Raw genomic sequence first — 10,274 nt, forward strand, 5'->3', positions numbered from 1 at the left:
ATTGGATTTGGATTTTTTAAAATTAAATTTGATTTTTTGAACAAAGCTGTTCCGTAATTCACTCTTCAAAAATTCATTTTCCTACAAAATTAACCCAAGGAGTAAAATACACACAAATGCAATAAAACACATAATAACACACAAAATAATATGAATGCACACAAAATAAACATAAAAATATCACGAACTAATGCACGCAAAATGCACTTATCAACACCCTCATACTTAAATCTTGCTCGCCCTCGAGCAAGACATGCAAAAACAACATGCAAACAAAAACATAAGTGAGGACGAATCATGAATGTGCACAGCTCCGAGAAGTTCAATCACAAAACAAAATCACACACGCTCTCAACTTTCCATAATACACCTTCGGTTTAACGTGAACATGTGTGCGTGAAATTTCATTCCAGTTTCATGCAACTTAGACCGAATTCATCTCAAAACTGCTTAGCAACCTATGACAATTTAGTGCAAGTTTCACTCTTCAAGTGCTCATTCCTTCCAACGATCTCTAGACTAAACCCACCTCCCTTGAGATAATAAATTACACACCTTCGGATTTTACACCCGGTATTGCTTTAGCCCCAATAATTACCCGCAAACTTAGCTATAACTAAGATAGGATTCAAAAAAAAGTTCTCTTTTATTTTTAATCCCCTCTTCTATAGCCCGGATGGAGCATCAACCTCATGTTACCCGCATACATAGCTATGGAGCAATAATTAGGATTTCAATCATTGTCCAAGCCCGGATGGAGTTGTTAAAAAAAAAAAATTTCTAGGTGTGCCATGGATCATAAGTGTAAACTAGAGCCTCATAAAAAATTCATAGAACATAATCAAGATCCACAAACCACTTATTGTCGTGCAATGGTCAAACAAACAGAAACTTTATCAAATCTTTCGTTACACTCCACTGGTCTAACATAAGTGCTTATAAATATTCACAGTTCAACCTACAATTTTTCATGTCCAGTCAAGAGCAAATTTTTTTTCAAAAATCCAATTTTTTTTAAAAAACTTCATCATCATTGGCTATTATGACTCATCCTACTCATGCAAGATGACACAAACAACAACACAATGATATGCATGATTACGAACTATATGCAAACAAATACTAAATATGACAGATGCAACACAAACACAACAAACAATGCAAATAAACTATTCAACCCCCCCATACTTATCCAAAGCATTGCCCTCAATGCTTTAGACAATGAACAGAATGCGAAACGAACAAAAACAAAATGAAAACAAAAATAACAATCCCCTATTTTTCGATTCATCCTCTTCCTGCTTGACAGTATCAGCCAGGATGGTAGCAGCAGTCTAGATATATTGGCAGGCACGACAAACTAGCATGGGAAAGAACCAAAAATAAAATAAAAACAAAACAAAAACCAAAACAAAAAAAAAAACAAAAATCAAAATAAAAAGCAAAAGCAAAAAACACTGGGTTGCCTCCCAGTCAGCGCTAAATTTATAGTCTATAGCCCGACTATACTCCTCTCTTGAGTTGCGAAATTCAAGGTGGTTTATCCACCGTCTGTGAAAAACTGAGGTCAGTCCTGCACTTGCATTCAACACCATTAAAGAAATTGTGCAAGGGACTAATTCCTGTCGAGAGCTGCACCTTCAAACATTCATCATCATCATCATGAGTCTCATCAATCAAACGAATAGCAGAACAAGATTTCAAAATTGGGCTCGCAGTAGCCGACTTAGGCATTTTAAACACCACTTGTTCTTCATTCAATCTCAGTACCAACTCTCCTCTCTCAACATCAATTAACGCCCTACTAGCAGCAAGAAAAGTACGTCCTAAAATCAGGGAAACCTCTAAATCCTCCTCCATGTCAAGAATAACAAAGTCTACATGATAAATTAAATTATCTATCTTGACTAGGATATTCTCCACTATCCCTCTTGGATATTTAATAGAACCATCAGCAAATTTGAGAGAGATAGCAGCAGGTTCTATATTTTCAACACCTAGTTTTCGAGCAATAGAATATGACATTAAATTTATACTCGATCCTAGATCACATAAAACATTATCAAAATATAGACTTCAAATTTTACAGGGTATAGAAAAACTCCCTGGATCTTGAGATTTTGTTGGAATCTTCTTTTGCAACACCGCCGAGCACTCCTCATTCATTGTAACCTGCGTAAGATCATTCAATTTTTTCTTATTTTTCAGCAGGTCTTTCAGAAATTTAGCATATCACGGCATCTGAGCTAAGGAATCTGAAAAAGAAATGTTAATATGCAGTTTCTTGAAAATTTCAAGAAACTTTTGAAATTGAGATTCAAACAACAGTTGCTTAGCTCTATGGGGGAAAGGTAGGGTTGATATATCAACATTATCATAACATCAAATTTTGAAGTCTTACCTTTCTTACCTGCCGTGGAGGAATTTTCAACACGCACATCCTCCTTGATTTCTGACTGTTTCGACCTCTCCTCCATCTTTTCTTTGTCCATCTGCTCCTCAGGTTGTGCTTGAGTCACGACCATGATAGCATTCACGCCTCTGTGATTTGGCTCAGTGTCGCTAGGCAAAGCTCCAGTAGGACGAGTAGAGAGTTGGGTTGCCATCTGAGCCATCTGAGTCTCCAACTTCTATAGCATAGCTTCTTGATTTTGTAGCCGAGATTCTGTACCAGCCACATACTTCATCATGATTTCCTCAAAACTTGGCTTCTTCTCCTCTTGCTTGGGCTGCCAGTTCTGATTATAATTTTTGTAGGAGTTGTACGGCTGTCGTCCTTGATTTCCTGCAAAATTAGCCGCTTCAACTTCAAACAACTGATGCTCTTCTTGCACATTCCCTTGTGCATGATTTACTGGCGCTGCTTTCATAAGTGACACTTGGTGTGTCAGAGCGTCGATCTTCGCATTCAGTGCCATCAAAGCATCGACCTCTAGAACTCCAGCCTTCTTCTTCTTCTTTACATCCGGCCACCCAATATTACTTTCAGACATGTTACCTATGATCTCCCATGCTTCTGTCGGCATTTTCATGAACAAGCATCCATTAGCCGCAACATCCAGCATAGATCAAACCTACTGATCGCTTCCATTGTAGAACGTCTGAGTCTGCTGGCTTTGAGATAAATTATGCTGAGGACACATCCTCAACATCTTCTTGAATCTGGTCCATGCTTCATGTAAAGATTCACCCTCTTTCTGTTTGAATGAAATAATATCTGAGAATAATTTTTCCATCTTCGTAGGAGGGAAATACTTGTTCAGAAAAGTTTGAACAAGTTGGTTCCATGTAGTGATGGAACCCGCAGGCAAATCATCTAACCACTCCGTAGCTTCGCCTTGCAGATAAAATGGGAATAACCGCAGTCGCACTGCATCAGATGTTACCCCATTAACCTTGAACGTGTCGCAGATCGACAGAAAACGCTCCAGATAAGCGTAGGGGTCTTCCATAGATGTGCCCCCAAATCTTGCTTGCAGTTGGATCAGCTGAATAGTAGAGGGCTTCAGCTCAAAATTGTTCGCCTCAACAGCGGGGCGAACGATGCTAGATCCATAGCCTTCAGTTGGCAGGCGGATTAAATCAAGAATAGTACGGTTGTCTGCCATCTCTTCTTCTGATTCAGATTTCGTTTCAAGTACTAGATTAAGATTATTCCTTGCTTTTCGGATCTTGCTGAGCATGCGTTCGATCTCCAAATCAAGTGGTAGAAGCTTCTTAGATCGAATGGTATGCATGCACAACAAGCTAGTACCAGAAAATCACAAAGAAAAATAAAAAAAATCAGAATTTTAATAAAATAAAATAAACAGTCTAATATCAAGCGAAATAAAAATTCGAATATCAAAACAGTCCCCGGCAACGGTGTCAAAAACATGACAGATTAAATCAGTGTGACATAAATCTATTGTCAAGCGCACCAGGTCAAGTTATAATATAGTGAATAAAATTCGAATGTCGAACCCACATGGACTGTATAATTATGACTACCATAATATATTTATTTCTACTTAATCTAGACTAATCAAAAATAGCAATTTTAGATTTTTAAAATTAAAAATTAAAATTGCAATTAAAATTAAATTAATTAAAACGCAGCAGAAATTTGGTTTAATTCAAATATGAAAAAAGTTCGATCAAGGACTCACGTAGGTACCAGACAATTCATGTAACAAACAGTCGATCTAAGACATCAGACTTAATCTTAATTCACGGGAATTTTCCTAATTTGTTCGAAGGAGTATTTCAAGAACAATCATACCTATTCAAATATTGATGAACTAATCTTTCGTATTCTAATCAAATTTGAATGCATGAATAACTGTGAAAATTCAGTAAACACCTAAACCGCATAATGAAACCGAATTCTATTTCTAGTCAGTTTTACACTATGTTGATTATCGAAGTGATCAAAATCGAAACCTCATCTGTCGAATTGGAATCAATTAACATGAAAGCAAATAACTGGCCAGGAAATTCACAAGACAAATATAAATTCGATAAACAATAAAATCAAATCAAGTCTGAAAATCTCAAATAAACAAATCAAGGTTTATACATAAATTGTCTGGCCCAATCACGTGGCCTTGAACGAATAAAAACTACTACTCACTAATAAAAATAATTTAAAACCAAGTTTTAATCATAAATTGACAAAAGAAAATAAAAGAAAAGAATAAGAATTCTCCCAAGCGTGTAGCCGCCCACGTCTGCAAAATCTGCTGCTCAAATTCGGAACCCCTATAAAATAATAAAAACTCCTATTTATAGTGTTTGGATTCCCTAAAAAATTAATTCCTTACGCAAAAATGAATTCTCAGAAATATTTCTCTTTGCGACACATGCGCGCGCGCAGGTATATAAAACAGTGGCTCAGACTTCTTCTCTCGTGCGCACGCGCCAAATAATCGCGCTCACGCGCGGCTTTGTTTCTCTGGCTCTCAATTCTTTTGGAAATTTGTACCGCGCTCGCGCGCACAGCCACCCTCACCCGCGCGCATTCTTTGTTTTTTAAGCTTGCGCGATAGCGTGATTCCATGCGCCAACTTCTTCTCTCCAGCGCATTTGCGCTTCCTTTAGCGCCAACCACACTTTTCTAGCACGATTGCGCTTCCTTGAGCGCCAAACTCAAGTGCTGCTTTATTCTTTACTCCATATTGCTTCTTAGCGCTAACCACAAGCGCATTTGCACTCTTCCTAGCGCCAAAATCAAGTGCAATCGCGCTACAATACTCACCAACAGCGCAACTTTCAACATGCTCCGAGCGACAAATTTGAAAAATTCATATCTTGAGTTCTAGCTGTCGGATCGACCTAAAATTTGGACAGCAGCTTCAAAACATCTTGAAAATTATTCTCAATGGTGGAGATCAGATTTGATTTCTCTAAAATTAAATTTTATTTTTTGAACAAAGCTGCTTCGTAATTCACTCTTCAAAAATTCATTTTCCTACAAAATTAACCCGAGGAGTGAAATACACATAAATGCAATAAAACACATAATAACACACAAAATATTATGAATGTACACAAAATAAACATAAAAATATCACGAACTAATGCACACAAAATGCACTTATTATCGAGCTAAAAAGTTTAAAGATGCGATTCAATCGTTGATGAATTGTCAAGAAGGCATTGGAATACTTGAAGATCACTTTGGGGAATGTTACAATATTATTGAAGTCCAATGAAGTCAAGAAAGTGAAGAAAATATAAAATCAAACACAAAAATAAGTGACATGGCCCGAGAATCCAATGCGCGCCCACGCGTCCGAGTGAATTTGAAGATGAAGAACAGACGTTCATGCGCGCCCGCGCATTTCCTATCGCGCGCCCGCGCCGTTGCATCGATTTTGAAGAAGCAGTACAGAACCTTGTGCACGCCCGTGCATGTCTTATTGCGCGCGTGCGCCTGCATTCTCTCTCACATAGTTTGGCATGTTGTGTGTGTGTGTGCCAGAATTTTCATATTTTGGCTTTATTTTCCTATTTTTGAGTCTTTTAAGTATACCAGAAAACTTTCTAGGAGATATCTTCTGATATCTTTAGATATATTTTGCTATATCTTTTATTTTTGAATGTAAACTATAAATACATTGTTTATTTTCCTTGATAATGGTTCGGATACAGTTTTACACACAATATTGAAATTCTTTTAAATCAAACTTCTCAAAGTTTAATCCCTTTGAAACGTTTGTCAGTTGATTTCCATTGAAGATTGTCAAATACAAATTACCTGAAGGTTTTCTTTGGTTTCAATTGTTTTCGTGATCACTATTGTTAATCGATTTTTCGATTAAAGGTGGATATCCAAACTTTATATTTTTTTTTATTTCTGTGATTGTCTGTCAGTTTTTTTTTGTTTTAAAGATCGGGAACAACACTTTGAATATTTTTTTTTATTGATTTGAGGGTGCGATTGTAATAATAATCGTGTTTGCTCATCATTCTCAAAAAGATTCATATCATTTGGTATCAAAGCGAAGATTTTGAGACAAGTAAGTTATTGCTTCAATAACTTAGAATCTTCTCTGTTCGTTCTTCGTAATTCTTCGTACGTTCTCGTTTTCCTTCGTTCGTTGTGTCTGTCTTGTTGTCCAAGATTTTTTTTTGTGTTACAAGTTAATTGAAAAAAATAATCGGTCAAAATTTTTTTGAGAGGGCCGAAATTCGTCAAAAAGAAAGTGAAGAAAAAGTAACTTGTGGCCAATTCCTTTGTCTTTGTTCATTCTTGGGTGCGAGTCAAAGGCAATTTGTCCATAAAATTCATTACTTGTTTTGTTCAATCTTTGTGAGTCAATTTTCAAGCGTCTAAGAGTTTCAAACTTGAAGGTTTGATCCATTACTCTACAAAGCAAAACCTTACCACCAATTTGAGTGAAAAAGGAGTGTTTGAGTGATTCGTTTGGAGTGAACTTAAGAATTTGTGTGAGAAAATTTTATTACTAACAATTTTCTTGCAGGTACCATGAATCCTAATAAAAAGGAGAAAATTCGAACAAGAAATTTCCAAGGTTCAAATGGAGGCATTGGTGGGGCATTTGACTAAGATGATGAGCTCGGAGTTAGAACTTCTTCATGAGCGGATGAGTAAATTGGAAGAGAGTTAATGCGAATCTTGGATGCATGAAAAACAAACACGATTATAAACGAATCGTACCCTCAATTCGATAGCAAAAATATTCTATAATGTTGTCCCGATCTTTTGAACAAGTAAGTTTCGGATATCCACCTCTAGTTTTCAACTAAACTAGCAACAGATAATCACGATAAGAAAACAATCAATAATTCAATTAGATCTTCAAAGGAACCTGTCTTTGACAACCCAAGTAAAAAATCAATTGAAAAACGCCGCAAAGTTTATGAAACTTTGAAAAGTTTGATTTGATAAAAAGAAAGCAAAAGCTTTGGAAAAAGTCTAGAAAGAATTTTAAGAATTGATAAAAATCAATAATTCAATAACTTAAATAATTTATTCAATAATGAATGTATATGTTGTATTTATAATACAACTACAAAATAATAAAAGATATTGCAGAAATATATCTAAAGATATCAAAGATGTCTCCTAAAAGTTTCCTAATAAACTTAAAAGACTCAAAATATCACAATATATAAAAATATATAAAAATATATCAAAAATCACGCACACACACAAACACTCTGAAGTGTGTGTGAGAGAGCGTAAGGTGCAGGCACGCTGAAGCTACGCAAAATAAATCTTCACAATTATCGGAACAGTGCGGCGCGCTTCTTGATCGCAAAACATAGCGCGGGCGCGCCAATTAATGAACTAGCGCGGGCACGCCTTGGCTTCGACCTATTTGACTTTGTTTTAGCATTTTCTTCAAGTTTTCTTCACTTTATTGATCTCTTTGGTCTTGGAAAATATCATAATAATTTCCTAAGTTATTTTCCATGCTCTCAAACAAAATTTCCATGGATCCTAAATCCTTCAATTCTTGATGGCAAATCACGGTACAATTCTTGGAACAATATGAATCTTCGAACGCCTCCTAGATTCATATCAAACTCCCCTTCTTCAAAAATATTTGTCCTCAAATCTTGCCCATTGTCTACAAAAACAAAGCAAGAATTAGAAACTTTAAAATTAATTTCCACATGCACTAGTATACCTTACTCAGTCAAAACCATATCAAGACTCACAAAATTCTTCATGTTTAAACTAAACACCTTATAACCATTCGAATGCATAAACATAATTAAAATTTCATTAAGCAAAACATAGATCAAATTCCTCCCCTTCTTAGACCTAGTTAACCCCAACAAAAAATTAATAGATAAATACAACCATTGTGCTCTTAGATTAAGAATTAATTCGCATGCAATATGTCACTCACGACTCCACTCAACATATCTCTTCATATGCAACCACAAAAAATATTCATCCAATATATCCTTTAATTTGGATTTTTCAAAATTACACTTCAAACTCAATACACATGTCCCTTCAACATGAAAATCATGCAATGACGAACATATAGAGAAAAACTTATTTTCTTTAAACAAATACGTGCTTACATAAAATTTATCATGAACACTGCACAAGTATTTTTCAAACACATCCTCAAAATCATTAACTCATTCATGCAATTTATTAACATTTTCAGACCATAAGAACCATGTAACCAAAAGAGATAAGAACTCATACATTTGTGATAGTGTAGTAACTATCACATTTTCCTTACCTCGTTGGTACTTGATCAACTCTTCACCAACAACTCTAAATACTTGAAAACTCTCACCATCCACAAGTAAAGCAAATTTTCTTGTACACAACACATTATCTTTCAAGCTTTCACACAAACTCTCATCTCTTTGGGTTGACACCACAAGTATCAAATATTCGACATGCCCATTCAAAGTTTTGATATATACTAAGATATAATCAAGTATAACACAATAAATTTACCTCTAGACTCATGAAAAATATAGCCCATCAATCTCATGAAAGTATTACGCACATTAGGTAGCCCAAAAGTCATCACTAACCACTCAAGCAAATAAGACTTTCCACCTATGCTATTCATGCAACACTCGCACATATCAACATAAACAAAATTACTCAATCTCATAACATATCACGATTCAAACACTTTGAGATAAAAAAGTGACTTCAACACATCAATATAATCCAAATCATTCACTCTATGCAAAATTTCAAGAGACTTAAGAACACAATTTGAAATTAAAGCATATTTCATAGATAGCATAGTCACAAATCTCTCAACAAAGTCATTAAATCCAAACAATTGAGAATTGAGATCATACCTTTGAAAGTATACATTTGATTGATATTCAACATTTAAATAATACCTCTTGAATGGAACAACTCTCAAATATCTAAGCTCACTTTGTGTGTGACCAATTTCACATGGATCCAACATGTCAAGCCTTTTAGTATTGTATCTTCTTTTCTTCTTCATCAACACATCTCCAAAATCCTGCATATAAGAACAAACAATGCTCGGGATTGAACCGACTATATCATGACAATGAGATAAAACCTATTTGTACAAAAGTACTTTAGGTATTTTATTCAATTGAACAAAATTTTCAACCTCACAATTTTGGACCATAATATTTTTTTATTGGTCTTTTTCCTCTCTTTTCTTTCCTTTCTTTTTTTCTCTCAAAGGTCATCTCATTTTTTTGCACTCTCTTTCTTTCGGCCTCTAAATTTTCTTTTTCTTTTCCTTTTTATTTTTTCTATTTCCATGGCTATCTGACTTTTTTCATCACTATTTTTTTCAGCCATATCACTCAAATTTTCAAATTTCAATCGATCCTCGAGGAATTCTTTTGAATTCAATTGAATAGCAAGATTACAAGACTCATCTAACAACAAATTACTAGTCCCACTATGAATATCAATAGGACTCTCATCTAATACAAGAATATTAGATGACTCATTAACACATAAAGACTCACCTACCACTTCACATTTGCCAATACTAACACCACTGCAACCACAACATGTACAATAGAAGATTTTTCATCAATTAATAAATCACCTTCAACCACACATATTTCAACACTTACATCATCAATAGTTGAAGTATCATCAACCTCAATTTTCTCAATCTTTTTAACTTCAACTTTTGATTCAACATTAACTACAACATTTGTGACGACCCGAGTTCTAATCTCTCATTTAATCAAATCATCATAATTAATAGACAAGAATCAAAGTCTAAACAAAAAAAAAATAATAATTTTTAAAATTTGAGCACCTCGCTCGATCGGTGAAA

The 10,274-nt window shown here is 35.0% G+C and overlaps 1 non-coding gene across 1 annotated transcript; it reads left to right on the forward strand.

Annotated features, from left to right (window-relative positions):
- Positions 1-3,123: 3,123 nt before the first annotated feature.
- Positions 3,124-3,225, forward strand: LOC140871200 (small nucleolar RNA R71). Its single transcript, XR_012147641.1, has one exon. It is a non-coding gene; the product is annotated as a small nucleolar RNA R71 (small nucleolar RNA).
- Positions 3,226-10,274: the final 7,049 nt, after the last annotated feature.

The sequence above is a fragment of the Henckelia pumila genome, unplaced genomic scaffold, assembly GCF_033568475.1.
Source record: "Henckelia pumila isolate YLH828 unplaced genomic scaffold, ASM3356847v2 CTG_429, whole genome shotgun sequence".
NCBI lineage: Eukaryota > Viridiplantae > Streptophyta > Magnoliopsida > Lamiales > Gesneriaceae > Henckelia > Henckelia pumila.